The sequence below is a fragment of the Marmota flaviventris genome, chromosome 14 (assembly GCF_047511675.1).
Source record: "Marmota flaviventris isolate mMarFla1 chromosome 14, mMarFla1.hap1, whole genome shotgun sequence".
NCBI classification, from domain to species: Eukaryota; Metazoa; Chordata; class Mammalia; order Rodentia; family Sciuridae; genus Marmota; species Marmota flaviventris.
Genome location: NC_092511.1, coordinates 54,308,935 through 54,334,095, shown reverse-complemented (window position 1 = coordinate 54,334,095; position 25,161 = coordinate 54,308,935).

The window sequence follows — 25,161 nt, the reverse complement described above, 5'->3', positions numbered from 1 at the left end:
ATGGAAAACACTTTGAATAATTATTGTTGGCGGAGACATAATCATGTTTAAATTTCTCCTTTGCCCATGTACTTATTCTCTTCCTTTTTGATTCCTGAACTAAATTCCTTTTAGGAATCAGGTTTCAAACTTGAATTAATTTTTATTTTACAAATTTAGATGTATGACAGTGTTTTGGAATGCATGTTACACCAGATTTTTTTAAGCTTCTTTTGAGAGATTTGCTTTTATACAATCCACTTCAGTTGTTTGCTTAGACCTTTTCTTTTTCTTGTTAGGGACAGAAATCAATTATTTGCATTCCTATGTTTTAATATATGAAAACAGTCACCCAGAGAGGGCCTGCAAACAGGCAGTGACAAAATGAGGATTGATATTTGGGTTATGTCCCTTATTCTACTTTAAATTTTTTTTTAATGTTGATTTGATTATTTTCCAGCAAACTATTGCTCTTTTTTGTTGTTGTTGTTAAACAGAGAGAGAGAGAGAAAGAGAGAGAGAGAGAGAGAGAGAGAGAGAGAGAGAGAATTTTTAAATATTTATTTTTCAGTTTTTGGTGGACACAACATCTTTATTTTATTTTTATGTGGTGCTGAGGATTGAACCCAGTGCCCCGTGCATGCCAGGCGAGCACATTACCTACCGCTTGAGCCACATCCGCAGCCCAAACTATTGCTCTTTGTAGAAACAATATTGATCACAGTATTAGTGAAAATTGCAGAATCTGTGATAATGTAAGAACATATACTCTAGAAAAATTGACTTAAAAGCATCACTCATTTTATCTTCTATTCTCCAAAAGGTCCTTGCAATAAACACTTTCAACCTTGATCTGAGTAAGATTCTCAATGTAGAATAGATTCCAAGTTGAGTTAGACCACAATGAAGTGTGTTGAAAGCCATTAGCAATTAAGAGCATGGCTCTATGCTGATTTGCTTTATGGTATATTTCATGCCGCTCATGCACCGTAGGTAATACACATGGATTCAGCATAAATTTAATTTTGCACATTAAGCAAAGTGCCATAGATAAATTATGCCTGAAGAGAAGCCACCAGCTGCTGTAGCCACTTCAACTAATGTACCCCGGAGGTGCCTGAGCACATCAGTTGTGTCGAACCACTAATGCATCCTGCATATCTGCATGGATACATTTGCTGTGTGTCTTGGCTCTCCAGGAGAGGCTGAGGAAGGGAACTGGTCCAGCTTCCTGGGGCTGAGCTGCTCCCCTGGGTTCTTGAGAGTGCTTTGCCACGCCTGGCCTCATTCAAGAGCTTGGTGGAAGGGTCCTAGACAGGATTTTCTCACGACCTGGGAAGTGAGAAGGAGGGGAGGGACTCCAAACATCCCTCCCCTGGCTTAGCCGAAGGATCTAGAGTCCATATGAAATGGGAATTCCACTGAGGATTCAGAAATCGGAAAGGATGCCTTCCTGCAAAGAGGGCTGAATTAGAGGTGCTGGGGGAACACTTACATTTGAATTTCCTGGCATCCTTGGACCTCATTTCTCAACCTTAATGTTCATTTTATGGTCATTTTTTTTGTATTTAATATATCTACTTCCCATATAGGGAACTGAAGCAGAATACTCTGAGGAGTTTAAGGAAGAAAACAGATCTCCTCTCTGTGGCAGGATTCATTCCTGTGGCCAGGAATGGTGATGACATGCTTTCAGTTATTTGAGATGAGTAAGCAGTTACAAGTTCCATTGGAAAGGGGGCTCTGATTGTTTTCAGGCAAACCCTGATAATGGAAGTTTCATCCTCTGGGCCATCCCCTCCTGGGGCCCTGCGACTGCACCTGTTCCAGGCTTGCACTTTTTCCCACGAGGTGGGGAGGAATGCCTCATGGGCGCCTGTCATCTTGTCCTTTTGCCCATCAAAAGCACCCTGCTAGGCCTGGCTTTCTTCAAATCGTCCATTTGCCAGACTCTTCTTCTGGCATGAATGGATTCTCCCAGCAGCTGCTGCATCTTAGAAAAGGGGAACCCAGACACTGGATCTTGTGAAAGGCCATACAGGACCACCAAAGGGTAATGACAGTAGCAACATACCATGAGCCAGACTCTATGTTCATTACTTGCCTCACATTATCTAAGTCCTCAAGGAAACCCTATTGTCATTTTCATTTTGCCGAGGAGAAAACTGAGGTGGTGAAATTCCAGTTAATTCGCCGAGAGTAGATGCATCTGGTAAGAAGCTGGGCCCGTGTTCAAATCCAGACTACAGGATACAGGGCCCATGTTCCTCGCTAGGACATTATCCCACTTTACTCTGCACTTAAGTACACTTTGCCTTTGAGTTGTGGCTCTTTTTTCCCCCTCTGTAAAAAATAAAAATAAAAATAATTTAAAAAAATAAAGATTTTCTTCAACTTGTTTTTTGTTTTGTTTTGTTTATAGATAAAGCAGATCACTTTGTCTTTAAATGGAAACATTTCTTTGGAATGGAGACAAAAGAATGCTCTTTATATAGCTAGTCTGTTCATGATGAATCACTTCTGTTTGCTCCAAAGAGTCTGAGGTAGGAAGAGAAAGAGAGAGAGAGAGAGAGAGAGACACTGCTATTACCTATTAATTAGTTGACTGATAGAAATCACCTTGCAGTTTCAAATGCTCCCTCTGAAAGAAGAACTCAAGCCAAAAGAGTAGTGGATTTCTGGTTCCCTTGAGGTCCTTCCCTGGGCTCAGGGAAGAGGGATCAGAAAGTGGGTGGGATACATTGTGCATGCCTACTGTGTGTCCTTTGTGCATATCTCTCCCCAGTTGTGTTCAGTGACGTCATGTTGGTAACTTGACATTGGCCATGTTTGGAGTACTTATGCTATAGATACTTGTAAGCACAAACCAGAGCTTTATTTTAAAATTAATTAATTTCAATTTTTATCACCTAGCATACCTCCCTGGCCTCTAGGACCCTCTGGATACTTGGTAATTACTCTTTCTGTAGTGCAGGATTTTCAAAGGGAGAAATAATTCTCATTAGCAACACAAAATTATAACATATAAAGCATTATTCATGTGTTGGGTTGAGCAATGTTATAATTAGGCATTATTTATTAGGCCAAAGAGCAGATTTTGCAATACTAATAATGCTGAAAGTGAGTGTACACTGGTAGAGTTTCCCAAAACCTTTTTCTAAATACACTCATGTTCTACACAGGAAAGAGAAACAGATTCTAAAAACTGTAATGAAGACAGAAGATACATATCATTTGACAGAAATTATTGCTGTGGACATAAATGCTTTTCACCAATGATTGTTTCTGTTTTGTATTCAATTTGTAGTGAATAAGATTTCAAAGGCTAAAAATTGAGCACTAGGTTCTCAAGATTTCCTTTGCCTCAAATTCCCTATGGGCTCCAGGCACATCATCCAACCCCTCTGCATCTAAACTGCCTAGTCCTAAATTGTGTTTCACTTAGGGTTCTGCGGTTATAGGCAACAAGAACTAGCTTAAGCCAAAAAGAAATTTATTAAATGATTATTAGAAGGCTCAAAGAACACGGGGATGAGAAGGTGGTAGAACCAAGCTCTGAGAAGGGCTGGAACCAGGGCATTAGCACAATTCACTTTTTCAACAATTGGAAAGGAATTTAGCCCCAGTCCTTTTTCCCTCCTATTATTGCATAGTTATGATTCAATGTCTTGGAGGAACAAACTGGGCCAACTGTCAGTTTGGAAGGGACAGGGACAGAGCACCTTCACATAAACCAAAGGAAAAGCAACTCTCTGAAAGGGAATCAGGATGCATTACCCAGACACTGAAACAGACACAGTGTGGCCATCCTTGGTCTCTCCTTCACCACTACAGCATTCAATGGAAAAGACTAGAACCACTGTCTAGATCACAACACATAATTATAAAATGCTTTGAACTTCAATGATAAAGTTCTGAATGCCTAGGCTATTTGTGAGTCACATAGTCTTGAATAAGTTTTATTCTTACCTTGAAATGAAGAAGTCTGAGTCAAATTTGAGCCTGGTATATAGAAGTCTGTGAGTTTATATCAGATCCATTCCTGTTTCCATTTGATATGTTTACCCTGTTTTTTTTTTCTGCTTTATGTTCACCTAATTTTTGTAATGCGGATCTATTTCGTTTATCTTCCTAAGCTGCCGAGAACCCATTTGGCAACAAGGCAGTACATAAATAAATAGATACATGCAATCATTTCTTACTATTCTTTTCTAATTTTAAATGTCCTATTGTTCCCATTCAGAAAGATTTGATATCTGAGTGTGCGGACTATGTTCTCTTAAATTCAAATATAGTATCAGAATTGGGCTGCCTTGATAGATACTTAGTCAAAACAGAGATGCTTTTTAAATCTCTACTTAAATTCACATGCAGGAGAAAGCAAAGCCATAGAAGTAAAAGGAATGGTAATTATTTCCCTAGAGAACAATAATTTTGCAATAAATTTCAAAAACAGCACAATTTAGCAAATTAAACTTAGAGCCAAGGATATTAAATAGAGTTAACTTTGTAGAAATAAATCCTGATAGCACAGGCTTCAAGCATTACTTTAAATGTGCTCGTTTTGAAAAAAAGCTAGAAAAGGGTGTCCATAAGGCCTTTGTTTAGGACATTGGGTTTTGTTTTTAAAGGCTGGGAGAATGAAACCTTTTTCACACCAGGCAGAATATAATGAATATATGCAGTGCTGTATGTTCGCTTTACTTTAATATTAATAGACTGCTGAATAAGCAATATTGGTAGCAACATCCCCTTCAAAGGAAACTCATACTTTCTAGTCATGCTTCTATTCTTTGGCAACTCCACATGGAAACAGCCTTTCTTTGATCTTATATTTAGAACTGATATTGTTTATGTTTAAACGTTAAAAATAACTCTTTCAACCACATGCCCTAAAGTTATTAATAAAGGCACATTCTCACCTTTAGAGAAGTTTATTAGATTCTGGGGCAACTTCTGTAGCCATAGACTTAGCTACAAAGCCTGAGAGGGCTTGACTTGAGCAATGATTCCTTATGAAAATCTTCCCTTTGAATTCTCTCCCCTACATATGTGCTTTGGCCTTATTGAATGACTAACTTGTCTTTCTTCTTGTTATTTTGGTCAGGCTTTGTTCAAGAGAATCACTGAAATATCAATCCATGAAGAAGAGGAAGAGGAGGAGGGATGGAAGAGGAGAAGGGGTGGTTAGAAAAAGAAAGAAGACACAGTCTATTGATCCATCTCTATCTCCACATGTGTCTCTCCAGCTGTGTGTCACCTATTTATCTCTCCATCCATTTATCTAAGAGATACTGTCTTTTTCTCTGCCTTAATCCAGGAAAAACAAAAAACAGTTCACAAACAGAAAGACAGAAATTGGCCCTGTCTTGCTTAAGTCAGATGCATTCACCCCAAAGTGCTGATGCCGGTCTGTTGTTAGACCACAATGCATTCTCTCATTAATATTAACCATTTCCTCTAAAGTGTCTTACCCTTTGACCCACTGTGTTTCAAGAAGCTGCTATTTTCAAAGTGGTTTCTAAGTCACCATCAAAGAATTCTAAGATCCTGGGAATACAGGAAATCGACAATATTAGTCCATTGGTCTTTTTGTAGGTGGTGTGAAGTAATTTTGAAAGACCTGAAGAAATTGTGGCTGGGTTTGTCTATCTGAGTTGAAGCATCTTGGAAATGCATTTGGGGGGATGGGGTGTATTTGGGATTGAATTCAGGAGCACTAGGCTACTGAGCCTCATCCCTAACCCTATTTTGTATGTTTATTTAGAGACAGGTTCTCACTGAGTTGCTTAGTGTTTTGCTTTTTTGCTGAGGCTGGCTTTGAATTGTGATCCTCCTGTCTCAGCCTCCCAAGCAGCTGTAAGAATTGGCCACATTGTTACCAATGCACGGCTCTGGAGAAGAAGCCTGTCTAAAGAACTGGATGTGCTTGTACATGTGTGTTGCTATAAATGACATTTGTTCTTTTTATGCCTAGGATACTTTTTTAGAAGAAAACCAAGAGGGTGTATGGCCACCTCAGTCCAATCTAGTCCAGAATTGAAATTTCTTCTCAGTCTATTCACAGGTTGGTTGGTAGTCAGGCTAGTTGTTGATAGGAGGGGAAAGGGAAGGGTCTTAGTGTGTTTTTGTTTTGTTTTCTGATGGTATCAAAAGGGTGACTGTGTGGCTTAGTAATCAGAGATGAACTATTCAGAAAAGTGTCTTGTTGAATGCTTTCTTTGATTGCTGCTGATTAATCAAATCTCTTTAGTCTAACCTTGGCCTCCAAACCCAAACTCACTGCAAAACTTGCTTCTACAATACCACATGCGGCAGATCTGTGATCTTGCCAAACCACCTGAAAAGAATTATTTTCCTTGCACACACACACACACAAAAATAATTGTCAGTTCTTTAAAGTTCAGGCTGTAAAGGTTTTGAATAATTAAAACCTTTTCTACACCTTGGTAGCACTCCCAAAGGTTAAATACGTTTCTGTTCTAGCATCTACAAGATAATTATGCGAAAGGGAATGAGATTCTTCTCGGAAAAGACATGGAAACTAAGTAGTTATTTGTGACTGCAAATCCTTTTGGGTCTAAAGAACCAGCAAGATAATAAATTGTTTTGCTAAAAACAGGAAGTTTGGCAAAGATGCAAAAGTACAGCTAAACTTTGGCCAGGCAACCCAAAACATTGTGTTCTTCTTTGAAAGTATTTCCAGCAAGAAAAAAAAAAAAAGTGGAGTGCCTTGAATACATAGTTGAAGAAACAGTGAAGGCATCTGGCAACATGAGCAGCTTGCCAAACTTGTGGCTGTGCTGTGCTTGCTGATGGAAGGATGTGCCAGTTTTCGATGACTTATGTCACGCACAGCTGGACATAAACCCACGCATCAATAAGACCTGGAGGGTTGTGAGGACCCAAAAGATTTGAGCAAATGTCCCCCCTCCCCTTTTCTCTCCTTTCATCTAAACTGTAAAATATATATATACTAAAGAAAAGGATTGATTTGGAATTTAGGTAGGATGCTGCCAACTTCAGATTTCTCGGGGAAACCTGTTTCTAGTGCTCAATCCGTTAGACACATTCTGGAAGTTGTTAGCCTCCCCCCCACCCCGCCGCACCACCCAATGCTTCATACTCACTATTGCCAGCTTTATTAATATGATTGTGATTATGTGGCATCTGTTTTGGACATACTCGATCGGATTGTAATTTCCACTTTAGTTCATCAGTCTGGAAAGGCTTCAAAATGTGGGCCAGAAAAAATAAAGAAATTAATCCGGGAAGTCTGGAAAGGAGACTATCCTGCTTCTGTCAATTTGAGCTGCAGGGAACCCTGGGATGTCTTGATTGGAGAAGAAGTGGTGCTCCTCGCTCCACTGGCATCTTCCAGCTGGCAATGGTAATGGGACCTCTTTTGTTATTGTTCTACATTGGGTGATTTGGCTTGTGGTTTTGAGCTTAGAATCCCAGAAGGGAAACTCCTAATTTTAGTACTTCCCACTTATTTGGGACAGGAGCAATTGTCCCTCAGTACCTTATTTGAGTAATGGGGGCAGGAGGCAGAGCATCCTTCACGGGGCAGCAAATAGCACCTTAGGACAGGGATCTGTGGGCACCTGCCCTGGGTAATAGGAGCAGGCACAGCTGAAATCGGTCCTCTTTCATCTGGTTAGATGGCTTTTCTCTGGTCGTTATTCTCTCTCTCATCTTTGATGCTTGGTTTCACTTTTGAGGCAACTCTTGATTGTCATTTCAAGTGATTTCCCCTTGGGAGAAAGACTGGGGAAACTGGCTGTCTAGTGTAGTGATGGAGAGGGACGTGGGCTCCTAGCCCTGGCTCTGCAGCCTATCACCAAGCCCATCTGCATCTAAGGTGTGGGTGCTTCATCCATTGATGAGTCCATTTTTAAAATTTTTTTTAGTTGTAGATGGACACAATACCTTTATTTTATTTTATTTTTTAATGTGGTTCTGAGGATTAAATCCAGGGCTTCACACATGTGAGGCAAGCACTCTACCACTGAGCCACAACCCCGGCCCCCTGTTGATGAGTTCTAATAACAGGGCTTACCTCAAAGACAAGTTGGAAAGAATAAATAAGTGAATGTAAGACAGGCCTGACCTGTGCTTCTGGATCATGTTGCTTAGTATGTAATCACCAAATGCTGGCTGTCAAGGGGACAGGGACTCACTGGGTAATTTCTATCCAGGATTGAGGTAGCAATGCCCTTGGTTTGTCCCAGCATGGATTTGTTCTTTGTAGAGATAAATCCTGAGACTGTCACTTTGGAATGTAACAGAAATATATGGTCTTCACTTGCTAATTATTAAATGGTTGGATGTTTATTATAAGGATTTTGAAGGGAGAAGATAAAAAACAACCTTAGTTCATCATCTAGAAATAGCCACTATATATGTTGACATATTTCCTTCCAGTCTCTTTGCTATGGTTTTGTCTTGAATTATTAAATTGGAACGTTATTATATAACCTAAGCATTTTGCCATATGTTACATAAAGAACAGTTTCCCACTTCATTAAACATGATCTTAAAATTGCCTAAAATGTTACTTTAAAGGGTTTTTACAATATTCCATTATATGGATACTCTTTTTGGAAGTAAGATTTTTTTTTCCTCTTTTCTTATAACATCATGATGCATATCTTTGTCTTCATTTATACTTCCTTAGGATAGAATCATTATATTTGAATCAGTATTTTTGAGAACTCTTGACAAGTGACAGTTATGTTTTGAAGCTATGAGAAATTTACTTTCTTTAGAAAGAGTAGAGGGAGAGATCTTGACACATCCTAAATCAAGAGAGCACTGGCCAAAGCAGACTGGGAGTTGAAGTGGCTTCTTGCAGTACTAGGGACCTGAAGCCCTCCACTCCCACTGGAAATCAATATACATTCCTTATCTGTACAGTATCTATCTATCTATCTATCTATCTATCTATCTATCTATCCATCCAACCACTATGTGTGTATCTATACACTAATGTACATATGGATCTACATGTATATTATATCGTGTGTGTGTGTGTGTGTATGTGTGTGTACATAAGTACATGGAACAAGGATAGGGGAGGAAAATTCTAATTCTGTCTTTATCCCCCCCCACCCACACACACCAACTCATCTTGGATTGGTGTTGATCTTCAGGGAGAGAGAGAGGCAGAAGATTGAAGGAGTTGCCTTCAGGACTGGGGGCTCTGAGAATGAAAGAAACAATGCCTGGGAGACTAGAGTGGCAGAGGAGAGACACTGTCTCCACCTTTGCATGGACCCTTGCTCTCTTTTTGCCCCTGGAGGACTGACAGCTTTGGCTACTCCAAGAGGCAGCACCCTGTCTACACATGGCTGTTCTCATGGTCAGGGCGGACAAGAATGAGAACTGCAAAACTTCTTTAGGGCGCTTTTTAAGAATAGGGTTCCAGAAAAGAAGGAAACCTGCTCAAGTAAGAAATTCTCAGGGCAGACTGGCTCACAAGCATCGGTGAGATAGCTGTGGGGAAGTGGCAAGCCCAGAGACAAAATTGTTAGTGTTGCTGCAGAGACTAGACTTTCTGTTCCAACCAATGGGGACAGCTGCTCCTCAGAGGTGGATTTAACTGCTAATACCATTTTATGTGATCCACAGCCTGGCCAAGCTGGGGGGTTGTTGGCTTTCATATATACAGGGCCCTATTCAATGAGGTGTAGAAAATGGAGCAGAAACCGAGAAAAGGGGGGGGAAATGTGATTAAAGGGGAAAAATGAAGCCATGCAAATCTAAAGTTTTAAGAAACTGGAGCTGAGAAGGGTTACTGAGAGTTATAAAACATGCAGGCTGGAAGGAACAGTAGAGGTCTTCCAACCCTCTCATTTTCCAGAGTGGTGGCCTGGGGAGTTGACCCATAGAGATCTTGACAGCTCATCAGCGATCCTCTTCCACTCCCTCACTCACCTCTGCATCCATGCCTTTAAGACCATGGGTGCTTTCAGAGAGGGGACAATGCTTACTGATAGTTCCTCAGAGATAGCTCTTGAGACTGGACTTCAGGGTCAGGTGAGTGTCCTCCTGCCTGGCTTTAGATTCTCCTAGAGAGTGTCCTATAGATCCTGAGACCAGGATCTCTGGGAGTGGGGCCCAGCATCAGTATACGGAAAAGCTGCTCAGGGGGATTCCTAAGGCAGCCAGGGGTTAGGACCCTATGTGAGAGGAGGGGCACACCACTGTGCTTAGCAGCATGGCCTGAGGCCTGGTTTTTACAGAGCTTTGGCAGCTTGTTACACTCACCACTGGCTCATCTGTTATGTGGTGGCTATAGATTTATCTAGCCAAAGTCTGGCGGGGTAGACCAACTGAAGTCCTTCTCAATTCCAAAGCCCAGGAGAATAAGTAAAAAGAGACATTCTTTGGAATAGTTTTCACTGAGCACAACTTTTCTTCATCCTATAATTTTCTTTTTCTTTTCACTCCCTGCCTCAGAGATTTCTCCCACCCCTGCATCACTCTTGAAAGGACAAGGATTGAAAGCATGTCGGGTTGCCCTGGGATCATGGGTCTCCCCCAAGGTCTCTGGTGCTGTTGGCTGTGGCTGTGGTATGGGACCCTTATGTACTTCAGGTACAGCACTCCTGGCTCTCTGGGCCCTCCACGTGCACTGTCACACTGCCCACCACCTCAAAGACCTGGTTTTGGAAACACCAGCGTCATGCTTATGAAGTCACACCCCATGAGGTTTGGTCTTGGAGAAGTGTTACGGCTGAAAGAACACAGTCCGTGCAATGAGAAGTAATTTCAAAAAAATAAATCAAGTCCTCACTTCTCAAATGCAATGTGTGAGTGAGAAACCAGGCCAAGACCTCTCACCTTCTGCCTTTTTCTTCCCCATGCCTTGTGCCCGCAGGGGGCCACTGCTCCTCAAAATGCTCCCCCAGAGTCCCTGCAGCCTTTGCCTCACACACCAATGTGGTCCTATCTCCTGCTCCTTTTCACTCACATCTCTACCCAGAAGCCCATGAATCTTCTCTCAGAAGGAAGGACTGCCCTCAGATAGCTGAAGGAGGTGAAAACCCTAAAGGCAGGTGAAGAGGCACCTTGTGGAGAGAAAGGCCAGGAGCACTGTGTGCTGAGTGCTAGCCCCCTACCTGGAAATCAGCCTGAACCTTCTTTAGCTAGACATAGGTCATTGGTGAGGCCCATGGGGCACTGAGGCCAGCCAGGAAGGAGACAGGAAATATGGGCACTGGTTGCTTGAAAGTAGAGAGCTGGATTGGCAACCTCTTGAGCTTCTTTACTACTAAGGATCCTTTCCCCCTCACTGTTCACGTACAGAAAGTTTAGCCAGCAGCATCTCACCTCGAAGTAGACTATCACCGTCTTTGACACAGCTGGCCATAAAATCCAAGTTCCATTAGGCTCACTGGCTACAGTTCTTCAGTGAAGACGTTAGAAACGGGACAAGTGAACGTGGTTTAATGTTTCCTCAGAGTTTTCCCAAAAGTAGGGGAGAGAGCTCTCTTTTTTCCTTGGTTTATTTATTGCCCCAATTTTCTTTTTCTTTTATTGCAACTCCTGGGGTCAAAACCGAGGGGCCCCAGAGAAAGCTTCATTGCCATGACATCATTTTATGGACAGAAAGTTCCATTCTCCTCCTCTGTAAATGTTGAGGATATCCTGTAGCATGACATGGGGCCAGGCTCAGAAGAATGCTTGGGGCCCTCTTTGGAGCCACACGGGTAGAAGGAGATATAATGATAGTTGGTAAAGGGAAAGAGGGAAAGAGGCTGAGGAAGCCTCTTAAAAACTTACTGCCTTGCAGGGCAGGAGAGCATGCATTCAAATATATCCTAATAATGTCGATTATTCAGATAGGGCAAAGGGGACACTTAACCCCAGGTGTCTATTTCATTCACCACAGATGTGAATCCATTTCATGTAGCTGGGGATGTATGCTTCTCTCTGCCCCACAGAAAGAAACCTCAACAGGAGGCTTAGAATTTGGAAAAGAACTCAAGAGAGGCCCAAAGCAAGTGGCCACAGAAACTTCAGGGTGCTGGAAATGTTTACCCACAAAAGTTGTTCTCAGTGCAGCCTCTTAGTGAAATAGGGAAAAGATGGGTTTTTGAACCAGAATGATGTGAACTTGCACATGATTCATTAATTATGTAAATTTGGGTCTCTTAAGTATTTGTCTCTGTTCATGGTGCATATTAATCATTTTCCTTATCTAATCCAGCATTGGAGGAGGACAGAGGAGACATTTCCAGCGTGCTGGCATGGTGCCTGGCTCATAGTAGTTGCCCAGTGAACTCCACACTTCTGTTCTTCTTCAGATACCTACATGCACACACCTGGAATAATTTTCAAAGAACTTTTTTTCAAAAGATCCACTTCTTTAGTTTGCAAGCATCAGTTCCTAGCAGGCAGACACAAGTGGATAGAGACATCTTCTTTCTAAAATATGGGTGAATACTTAGTCTCTAAATAAGTAACTGAGTGTTAGCCTTCTTCATTTAGGAGGAGCTAACGAAGTAGAAAACTGTCTGCTGTCCTCACTGAGCACACAGTGAAGCCGGATGACAAGAGACACATCATCCAGGTGTAGAAATGAGGAATAAAGACATTAAGAGTCTTGTCCCTAAGTTAGATACTAAGGCTCCCCAATATGATATCAGTCACCTAAAGTCAGATGGTTCCCACATACCATTTGTGTGGAGTCTCTTTCCCTGAGTGCCTCGTTGGCTGGTGGTAACAGCATTGCTACGGTTTTTCTTGGGGACACCCACCCCACCAGACTCCAGGCTTTGCAGACTCTCCCGTGGCTCATCCAGCCCCACTCAGGCAGAGGCTGAGATTTCTATCCCTCCTGGTCTCCAGTGGCTTCACTGGAACTTACTAATCCCCCCTTGCCCAAAGCAGAAAGTGCTCCAAGGTGCACCTCTTTCAACCTATCTCACGTCACCACTGTTAGACAGTGATGTGTGAGTGCCAGGTGAGACACTGGAGCCACAATGCATGACTTCCAGTCTTGCTTCTTCCAACTCCTACCTGTGACTTCACACAAGTTGACAAAGGTTCAATTTCCCTCTCCAGAAAACAGGGCTCATAAATTAGTCTCTGCTTCATTTTGAGGATGAAATGAGGTGACGTGAATTTAGTTTAGTGGGAACATTTGCTATTGCTACCTAATTATTGCAGTTTTGTGGTGTTAGATGTACGCCTGACTTACTGCTAGAGGTGGGCTAGTGGTCCTCTGACTGGCCACCCTCCTCGGTTCTCTGTGTCTCAGGATAGGACACACAATTTTATAACTCACTTCTCCTTGGGGAGACCTGCTTTTCTTCTTCTGGGATCCCTTCCTTTCTTCCCAAGTCTTTGCTGTAGTGTTCAGTCCCTGCATTAGTTTAAGATTCTTAATCCTTACCATCTAGGAGCCCTATCATCAGTCTCAAAGAACACAGCAATGTTTCTTCCAAGTTGCTTGGTTCTGAAACATTGCCAAAGAGACAGTGGAGCCTGTTTGACCTTTCTGAGGTCCAAGAATGGATGTGAATACCAGGCACCCTATTAAACCAGCAATGGAAGCCATGTTGTCACCAGAGTGATGGTAATGTAAGTGCTCTTGGAGTTTAGAGAAAGTCTTTTTTGAGGAAGGGGTAGTAGAACTCAGCGGTGCTCAACCACTGAGCCACATCACTAGTCCTTTTTAGTTTTTATTTTGAGACAGGGTCTCACTAAGTTTCTGAGGCTGTCTTTGAATCTGCGACCCTCTTGCCTCAGCCTCCCAAGTCGCTGGGATTAGAGGTGTGTTCCATCACAGCTGGTGAGAAAGAGCTTTTGACTCTGCAAGGTGGACACCAGTTTATGACAATCCAGCACTCGGCTGTGTTGGCTGTGGCCTCAGTGGGGCTGCTCTTGGTTGGGATTCTCTAACTGTAAAATGGACACGCCTGGGAGTGGTCATTCAGACTGAGGAATCTTCAAACATGATGTAAGGTCATCTCTTTGACTGAACCCCAGATAGTGAAGAACAGAGCAAGGGTAGGAAGAATTTGGAAATTCCATGGAGAGCTAGAAATGCCAACCAGAAGGAGGGCAAATTGTTCACTGGAGAAATGAAAAGGACAAAAATGGAGAAGAATGAAATGCAAAGCAGAGGAGCAAAAGCACAAAAGGGAAGGAAAAGAAACATAAAAACTAACATGGCTATTTAAGAGAATGAAGAAGGGTGGATATAGGACTGCAGAAGAAAACTTGCTCCCATCTCTCAGATTAAAACTCTTCAATCAATTGCAAAGCGCAAGAAGCATCCTAAAAGCATCTTATCTCAAGTGTATTTTTGTTTCTGGTTTTTGATACTTATTGGAGGGTTCTGACATTGAACTAGAGCATACAGGTGGTTATGTGGGGCATGACCATTCTGGAAATGACATCACAGGCATCCGGTTTAGAGCCTGGCTCTCCAGACATTCAGGCTTCAATTTGATGAAAATAAGAGTTTGCTTGATTCTCCACTATGATCTCATCCTTGACCCACACTGGAATGACTTCCATACGTTTCCTTCTGCCATATTATAAGATGAGACTGATTTGCTTAAAGAAAGTGGTTTAAAAATATATCATTGATCTTGGGAAATTTTTAAAAGTCTATGACATTACTTGGCTCAGCAAGGTCAATTTTTGTTCTAAAGTTTCTAAAGAAAAACTCTTACCTCTAAAGGGCTGATTGATTTATTTCAAATAGCAAAATGATTCCTTCTTGTACTTCATAAGACATCTTTGTCTTTAAACTTGGTTCTCTAAGGTCTCTAAACTCATTAAACCCATAAGAAAGAGCATCCACCTCTATAATTCTTTTTATAATTCTTTTTCATGGTCTCAAATCCATTAGGAGTTCCATGGTCCTGACCATGAGCAAGGTGTCACTCTCCAGGTGTGACTGGGCATTACTTAGGACCCTGTAGGGTAACCTGCACTTTTGTGCCTTGTTGGGCAAGAAAGAAGAAGGTAGGTGGCTACCTGAGAGTCAGTCTAGTGTGTGGCTTCTGGATAATGTTAATCTTAGGATATAAATACTGAGTACAAACAACGAAGTAATGGTTATGCCACTTGCTTAAGTGACAGATTAGTAAATCAAGAACAAGGATGCTTAAGGCTTGAATTTGACATTCACATTTGACATCCTTCCAAGTTCCTGGACCTTTGCCTGCACCCCTTCTTTGGTTTCTCTGTATGTCCCTCATTCCTCTCTGCCCATAACTTTTCTGCAAGAAAAGAACTGCTCCCAGATTTTGTACATGAATATTTTAATAAGAGGCCAAGGTCCATCTCCTCCTATGATGGTCTCATTGTGATCTTTTTTTTTGAAAGAACTGAATTTATGTTTTATTTATTACCATGAGAACTTCTTATATTAATATAGAGTAATAAGTACAAACGTGATATGAGAATTTTTATTAATATAAAGCAATAAACAAAAATATCCTATGATTGATTTAGTCTAAAGCCAAAAATGAGGTGACTAGTTTTTTCACTCAATTTCTCTTCTGCTCATAATTAGTCAGTTGCTTAGGTGATTTTGATTTACTTCTTAGCCTATTCCAACTGTCTGGATGAAGTAAACCAACACGTCTTACTGTCCGGATGATTTTGGATATGCCATTGATGCCCCTAGGATCCCATTGTTTACTGTTTTTGTTCTTTTGTTTGAAATGGAGCGCTTGGGAGGACTCGATGACATCATGCATGAAAAGGTTTTGGAAGCTGTGAAATGTGACATCAGTGGGCCAGTGTCCAGCCTGCTCTTAAGTTGCATGAGGTAGGAGGCAAGAGTGTGCCTGGGGCCGCCTGCCACCTGTCTCCATCTCTAAAAGTTAACACCAACTGCTAAGCCAAAACATCAAACACCTGCATGAAGACCCAAAAGACTCAGTTGAAATTTAGAATTTGGGGTTCCTTGAAGTCTGTTTCAGTCAGATTTTCTGTCACTGTGACCAAAACATCATGGCGGGGGCTTACAGTTGTGGAGGTCTGAGTCCATAGATGGCTGACTCCACTACTTTAGGCCCAAGGTGAGGTAGCACATCATGGGGGAAGGTCCCAGGGGAGGAAAGTTGCATCCCTCATTGGCAGGATCAGGAGAAGAGAGAAAGAGGGAGAGAGAGAAGAGAGAAAGGGGCCGCAGGAAGACCAACCCATCTAGGGCATGCCTCAGTGCCAGCCTCGTCTCCCTACCTGCCTGAAGTTACCACCCAGTCAGTCCATTCAATCTAGGATGGACCAATCAAGTTATGGCTCTCATAATCTAATCATTTAGTCTCTGATTATTCCTGCATTAGTAGAAGATGGTGAAGGTCACCTCATATCCAAACCATAACAAAGTCCTCTGAAGTGGAATCCTCCCTTCCCACACCTCTTACCTTCTCTCTTGCTTTATTTTTCCTCTGTCTTACCACAGAAGATCTAGGTACACACATGTGGGTATTGTCCATAGCCAAGCTCTGTGTACCTGCTCCTTCCCCCAAAAAGCTGCTTCTTGCACCACCACCCCCCCCCCATGGTGTGGAGCTGTCCCAGGACCAGAACAGGGAGCAATGAGTGGTTCTGATAATGATTCACAACAATGGGGCTTTTCTTTCTCTTTTCTCCTTTCTTCTCTCTTTTTTTTTCTTTTATTTTTGACAGTGATCTTAAATTTGTAATTGTCAAGATGAGAGGGCCATTGGTTGTCCCAAGTCGACTCTTTGAAATAATTATCGTACAGTGTTTTCCAAGCATAGATGATCATTTACCCAAGATATTTAATGGCCAAAGAATGAATTTTGTCTTTGTCATTTAGTTTCTCATACTTCTGGAATTCCAAAAATAAATTCATTTCCTCTGACCCTTTCCTTCTCTTTCCAGTTTTAGTTTCTATTTTAAACAAGCCATGGTCGAGAAATACAATTGAGACTTGTTATAGTCTCAATGCAAAATACTCTTCACTGATGTGTGTTTAATAGTGCTATTGCTATTAGTTATTATACTTAGTTAATAATGTGTCCTGAGACTACATAGGAGGTTGGGGGGAAGCAATTTTAAATTTACCCAGAGACTGCTTATTCCCTTATCAAATATTTAAGTGGCTTCTGCTCCACAATGTGACGGTTTGAAATCCAAAAGGCACAGGAAGACATTAATGGAGGTAAAGTATTGATCTGACTCAATTGAACCTCTGACTACTACAGGGGGACATATCACCACAGTTAGCAAGAGTTGCAAGATTGGCTTTTAACCGGAGTTTGCCACTTGGAAAATGAAAAATCATTTTGAACTGCTGCTTTTAGATGTAAGAAGTAGGTAATATCAGTCCCTTGCCTTATTACATGATATTTAGATGCTTAGTATAAAAATATGGCCTACTTTGGAAAAATTACCAACTAGGACATGACTCTCAAGGTCTCCCATGAGAACCCTGTGGCAAGGTCATAATCATGATTCTCAGTGGGTAAGCACAGAGCACTGTTCAATCTAAGGATGGACGTCAAGGAGACACACCTGCCCGGGAAGTTCTGTGTACCAGCCACTGAATCTCCAGCTGATGATTTTAAAGAAAGGACTTGTGGCACCTCTCTCTGGTAGCCTCTGGGAGTCAGAAAAGGTAGAATAAAACCAGAAATGGTTTTGAGCATGTCTCACTAGGCTTACTACTAACTAATTGGTACCAATTAGAAATTCTACCAACAGAGCTTAAGCTATTAAATTTGAGGCTTTGATATTTATGAATTTATCTGTTTAAGGCTTTGATATATGTTAGTTTCACTTATCAGACTTTTTGGTCAGAAGTTTAGGAACCAAGATGAACATTTTGATGCCACTGAGGTTGCAACTATTGTGTTACCGAGGACCTCTCATGACACCAAGAATATATATTGTTAATGAAACAATTACTATATTTGATTCTATACCAAGTTCCCCACAGGCGTTTTATCCTCTAAATATTACAGTGACCCTGTGAGATACTATTATTATATTTGTTACACAGAAGAGAAAATCAAGGCAAAGTGATGTTAAATACCTCGCAAGAGATCTCAGAGCTGCAGAGATGGTGAGATTTGGTTTCAAACGTAGACGTGGGATCAAAGATGAATGCAGCATCTCAGTGATCCCTGTTAATATTTAAGTTATAGGACTCTCAATGAGGGCTTTGACTGTGTCAGATTTTGGGATGTAGATTTGAACTCATTTTCCCTAGATCTTATGGGACCTGGAGTCTCTGCTAACATCTGTTTTACACTTGTTAATAGAAAGAAAAGGGTGAAATTTTGATTAATTTTTAGGAGACAATATAACAGAGTTCTGGAGTTTGTGGTCCAAGGGAATGAAATAATCCCCCAAATCATCCACAATCTAAGGCTGCAGGAAAAGGAAGCAATTGTCTATCTGTGTTCAGAATTCAGGCCCCTGGCCAGGTCTGGCTAACATCAACGATGGATGCACACTAAGCAGCAATGTTGTTCTTTACCAAGCCCATGGCTGTTGGTTGCATCAGGGCCTGGAACAGCTCCAGAGGCAGGCTGGTCTCTGGGATGGATTCATCAGTTCCCCCACCCACCCAACTTTCCAGCCCCCAACCGGGCTTTTGGATTGAATGTTCAAGGATCTGCCGCCGTATTGGCCTGAAATTTCCAGTTCTACAAACCTGATCTCTCCCCAAGGCTTACCTTGATGTTGATTCCAAGTCTAGTGTACAGGGCTGACGATGATGTAAGAGACAAATGTTTGAAAATTGGCATTGGGCCCTTTTCAGAAAAGGCTATGGCAGAGCTGATGGCCAGACTTTGCTTTAGAGGTTTGAGGAATTGAGCGGATGGCGAGGGAAAAGTCACACCAAGCATTCATTGTGATTTTTTTCCCTGCAAACTTGAAGGGGTATGCTGTCATGATGGAGCAGCAGAGGCATCTTTTAAAAAATCCATGTCTTGATTTCTCCAAATGCAAGATGTGGGATAATAATCTTAGATGCTTTGTTAAACCTTACAGGAACAGGGCTAATAGAAAAACAAGTTTTGCAAGCTGTTATTATACACGAAATCATGCAATGCTGAGTTTCAAAAAAAATAACCTTTAATTCATTTACGTGATGTGAATCAAAGCAATGACATTGAGCTCAAAATACTGAACTAGTTTTTAATCCCTTCTAAAATACATGATTATTAGGGTGGTAATTATTAAAGGGGACATTGTGTACACTTTGTCGTGCTCATTGAGTCTTTGCCTTCAATCTTTGAAGGCAGGCACCAAGATTTTAGCTTTCACCAAATGGTAAAATTAAATCTGAATGATAATAATACACATGATACACATAATAAGTGGAGACTGACATAAAGTTTGGAACTTTAAAACTTTTATTTCCTAATTGCACATATAGCAGCTGAGTCTAGTCTCCTTTTTTAAAAACACCAAACAATGTAGATAAAGCAAAAGCCTGTGGTATCATTCACCTAATCTCAGTATCTCCCAAAGAGGGGACTGCCACAATCAGTTTGCAGTGCCTCCTTTCAGATCTTTCTGTATGTATTTACAAACATATGGAAGTCTTTATAGCAGTACCTACTTTGGACGGGTTGTTTATGTAGATGCACCACACAGTACATTTATTGTCATTTGGGTTCTTTCTTTTTTCCTTAATCTTGGTGATTTTTTTTCTGCACAAATACAGCTCTATTTCATTTTTTTTTAAAGTGCTGTACCTAATTCCATAGTGTGACTCCATCATGGTTTATTTAACATTCCCGTTTCCTTGAATATTCTTCTTTTTGCACATGTGTGGGTGTCCTGAAGAAACCTTCTCACAGTGATATGTATACAGCTTGCCATTTTTTCCATGTAAGGGTTTTAATGAAAAACAAGTTTCCATGTACTCTCTCCACTGTTTTCTAAAATAAAAATGTAAAAGGACAATTGTCTATTTTAAAAGGAGCGTAATTATAGAAAGAAAAAAAAATACAAAAAAGACTGTCAATTTTGAGAAATGATAGATGGAACTTTATCATATTTTCATAGCAGACCAGTGAAATTTTCATCAAGGATGAGCCGTGGTGCAAGTATCTGATTTGGGGAACCACTGCTTGAGCAGGACATTAAAACTATATATATATATATATATATATATATATATATATATATATATATATATACACACACTAGGGCTGCAAAAGAAAACAACAGAAGACTGGTAGCTCTGGATTCCAGTTCTTGGTGGCTCATTTCCCTTGTTCCCTGAGCTGCTTGCCATATCCACACCACCCTCGTGTCTTCTACAGAGGCACCAATGGGCAACTGTTAGCTGAGGGCCAGTCTATGCACACTGCTCAGGAAGCTCATTCAACACCAACAAGATCTGGCTCCTTCTTGCTCTAAGAACTCTGAGTCTTTATTTTCAGGCTGTTTCCTAAGTTGTACTTAGTATTCCCAGGAGCATGCCAGATGGATTGATGATGTGGCACATGGGTAAGCATTCTTTGATTTCATAATTTGATATTATTAAAAAATGGAAAAATTAATTACTGTGTGCTCCAAGAAGTATGGATTGATTGAAAGAAAAAAAAATATTTGGAATTAGAATTGCATGTATGAAAACCGGAAAATCACCAGGGTTAAAGTGTTAAAGTAAACACTCTTCTTATGATCCTGAGTAATTTCCATAGTCATTTGAAATCACTGTCTCCTCATCTTTAAAATGGGTTCAGTAATACTCACTTCACTGGAGTGTCACGAAGTTTACGTGAAATAGAGAATAGGAAACGTTTAGCACATAACAGGTGTGAATAGATGTAGGGTTTACTCCTCCTTTTCTGCTTCTTTCTCTTCCTTCCTATTAGGATTTAGATCTTAAATATCCTCCAATGGCCTTGTTTTGAAGACTTGGTTGCAACCTTGTGGTTCTATTGGGAGGTGGTAGAACTACTAGGAGGCTGGTCCTAATGGGAGAAAGTCAGATTATTGGGGGTATGCCCTGAAAAGGGGACATTGGAACCTTAGTTTCTTTGTCTCTCTTCCTCTTTCCTTCCCAGACAGCATGAGGTGAGAAGCTTTGCTCTATCATATGTTCTGTACCATGATATTCTGCCTTACTACAGGACCAAACACAAAGGAGCCAAATGATCATAGACTGACACCTCTAAAGCCATGAGCCAAAATAATTTTTTTCCTTTATTGATTTATCTCAGGTATTTTGTCACAGTAGCAGAAATCTGACTAATATATCCCACTAGCCTTCTCTACCCCAAGTTCTAATTCCAAGGCTCTTTGGGAAATTTGGTGCATCTAAGTTTCACTAAGATGTGAGTTGTCAACAATTGTATTTGCATTCTGATTGCACAAGTTCTGAAAACCAACAGACCTTCTATTCATAAATGAATAAATATTTCAGTGATGGGATTTCAGATCCACAGAGGACAGTCTTGTAAAGGGAGACATTCCTCAAGACAGAAAAAGAACACCACCTAGATTCGTTGTCAGGTCCAAATGGGGTGCCAAGGAGTCAACATTTGCCATATTCTAATGAACAGCTGTCACATCCTGTGGGCCAAGGTATTTGCTTTCTGGACTACAAAACCAAAATAAGAATCCATTAAGGTCTGAAAATAAATTTAGTTTCTTGGGAAAAAAAATAATAAAACCAACTATGGCTACTCACCCAGGAATAACCAAAGGGAAGTGAAAGCGCTAGGATCCGTTTTGAAGCTGGGTTTTATTTTCCAGTGGATTGGCATACACAAAGAAGCATGGTTTGCAGGAATCTCCCATGAGCTCCCCAAGGTCCTTTGTGAAAATGTAAGGTATACTGACTCTCACCCAGAGTGAGAGAGGCATGTATTGTCTGGAAACAATTAGAGGTATTTTTCCATCTTGGTCTGACAACCTCGGATACATAAGCAGTTGGTGGGGTGGGAGGGAGGAGGCAACCGGGTCTGAGTTCTACTGTTAACCATTTAAATGGTTAAAGTATTAAAACTGATTATGCCGAATACGCTTGTAGCCCCAAATGGTGGGCATTGATGGAGCAGGGAGTCTCAGAGAGGCTTAAAAGTCACCAGGAAGAAAGATCTGGGAGCTCAGGAAAATATTTTGTCACCGCTAATGGTTTTCCAAGACACTTCAGAAAAATAGTGTGACAAGGAGAGGCTATTCAGGGCAATTCCTGAAGCAACATCAGGGGTGACCTGGGGACCTGGGTGACTGCAGGTGAGCCTGGTATCACCGGATTTAAGGTGTAGCATCAGTGTTGTGGCCCAGACCAGATGAGGCAGAGGGACTCGAGAGCAACAGGCTACTTGCACACAATGGCCTTTTTGTGAAAATGTACCGATCTCCTGGAAACGGCCCTTGGATTATTAAAAGGGGGAATTATATGCGTTTACTTATTGGTTTGTTTGTTTTGAAAGAAGGCTGGAGTGGAAAGAGGGGTCAGCGAGGGGTCAGGAAGGCTTGAGAAGGTGCTCAAGGAAAATGGGCCACTAAATACAAGGACATATGCAAAACACAGGCTTACAGCTTTAGCAAGTTTCATGAAAAACCTTTTAAGCTCTATTTTAAAACTGAATTTAGGGGCATATGTTCCCACCTTTCCTGTGTTTGACAGCAAAGTCCAAATTGGCAACTGCTGCAAAGGACAATTGTGTCAACAGCACAAGATTTTGCATCTGCCAAATGGTCGTCAGCAAAAACGCCTCCTGTTTGTGCAGGGACCTAACACTCTGTGGTGTGTTTTCACAGCTATGGATTAGTGGATCCTTATGGCAAAAGTACAGAGGAAGCAGGAAGGCATCACCATTTCAAAGACAGGGTCAAGGAGACTGTGAGAGATGAAGAGTCTTGCACAATATCACAGAGCTAGCAAGTTCTGGTGTGAGGATTCATACCTGACCTTCCCGCCATGCTCAGATTCAGTGAGATAGTAGGAGTGGGGCCATAAGATTGTGACATTGCAGTCCATTCCTTTCCTTCCTCTCCTTCTCCATTTCTTCTTCTGCAATGTGTCTCTAGCTTCCCAGATGGAAATTAGCCTGAGGAAAACACCTTAAGACCGAAGCTGAAGCAGAACTTAAAAAACTATGGTATGAGATGCTTGAAGTCTTAAGTTTCAGGCTGAGCGAGGGAGCATGCTTCAGTTGGATTTCAAAATAAACTTTCTAAAATATAAAATTCAACAGAAAATTTCTGCCTGCAGACTATGAGCAGATTTGGTCAAGGATGAGAAGATATCTCAGCTTTCTCCACCCAGATCGAAGACTTGTTCTTGAGAAGATGCCCTCTTCTTGAAAATTACCAGCTTTCTTTTTTAATAGATAAAATAAAATATTTTCCTTGTTCAATAAGAAGCAAAATAGCACTAAAGACTAAAAAATAAAAATATTCATAACATTGATTCTATGCAGAGGAAAGCTAGTCGGTCTTTTCTTGGACTGCATTCATCACAAATGGAGTCTCTTCCCCTTGATCAGAAATGACCCTTGGAATTGGTAATATTGCTACCTTTTGATTCTTGAGACAAGTTGGTAATCACCCTCTGCCTTCATCTGAGACTCTGGAGCTGGCAATTTTGCCCATGCAGACCTTCAGAAAGGTGGGTGGGTCATGGGCAACACCATGGGCTTCCAAAAAGAAAAATTAGAAATGTCAAAGACCAGGCACCAAAACTCTAGCAGGACCATTTTGGCCCGTCCCTGTTTTGGCATCTCTTTGTCCTCATTTAATGCAAAATTTGAATTCATGTGTCTAACATTTTCTTGGCAAATTTGATCCACAGGAAAAAAAAAAGTGAAAGTTAAGAGCCCAACAACAAAAGCCGTGTAAAGCCCACAAGACAGTAGTTACAGATACCCCTCCTGTGGGGCCATTCTGTCTGAGGGCCAATGATATCACACATGTCAATACACTTTGACTTTTGTTCCCCTACCCTCTACAATACTTCAGCTCCCAAGTTAGACTTGGCACCTACTACTTGCAGGAAATGTATAGCATTAATGAAAAAGTATTTTTTATCTGAATAATTAAAATAAATGTATTAGGCTGTACTGTTTTTTTTTTTTATCATGGTAAAAAACAAAATGTACCACTTTACCTATTTTTAAGTACACAGTTCAGTATGCTAAGTGCAGGCATCTATCTCTTAAGGAGGAGATACCTTCTGAGAAATGGGGTGCTTGGCAATTTTGTCCTTGTGCAGACATCATCCACTTGCCCAGTTACAATGTCACTATCATCTTAAGAGACCACAGACCCAGACGTGGCCCTTTGCCGACTGAAATGTAGTTACCCAGCGTGTGACTGGATGCTCGCTTTGCTGTGTTTCCAGAACTTGCAAAACTGACATTTTTCTACATGTTAAAGAACAACTCCCATTTTCCCTCTCCCTCCCAGCACTTACATTCTTTCTCTATGAATTTGACTACTTAAGAGACCTGACAGAAGGGCAATCACATCGTATTTCCCCTTTTATTTCACTTAGCATGGTATCCTCAAGGTCCATCCATATCATAGTGTGGGCCTTCTGAGATTTCCTTTTCTCTTTTTGGGCTGAGTCATATGCCCCTGTACATGCACGTCCCTCCCCCCACCCCACTACATCTCACTTCTCCATTTATCTGTTGGTGGAAATTTGAGTAGCTACTTTTATCTTTTATTGGTTTGTGAAGAGGTAATTCCTCTGTCACTCAGAAAACATGACTATAAAAATAACTATAAAAGGAATTTTTATTCAAATCATTTATAGAAAGCTGAGTTTTCTTTGTAACAATCTAGGGTTGTGATATTCCAGGGCTAGTCACTTTTATCTCTGTCCCTGAACAAGGACCTCATTGTCACCTGTGGGTGACCCATTTTCTTCTCATTCAAACCTTTGGGCATGAGTGCTTCTTTTCTCTTTTCCACATGCCTCCGCTCCCACCCTATGACCTTCTTTCCCTATGCAGAGGGAAGTCCTGACCTGTCCAGGGCCCCTCCTGTCCTTACCTGGAGGGGACCACCACCCGCCTCACCTCATTGGTCATCATTATTATGTCATCCAGATCAATCAGTGGGCACTTGCACTGTGGTAACTGTTACTTTGATCATTCGTTACACTTTGTTAGTCCTCATCAGATCCAGGTCCCACTAATCGGAAACAGCGGGCCTCCAAAAGCAAGGCAGCCTGGTGACCAGGGGCAATTACCACAT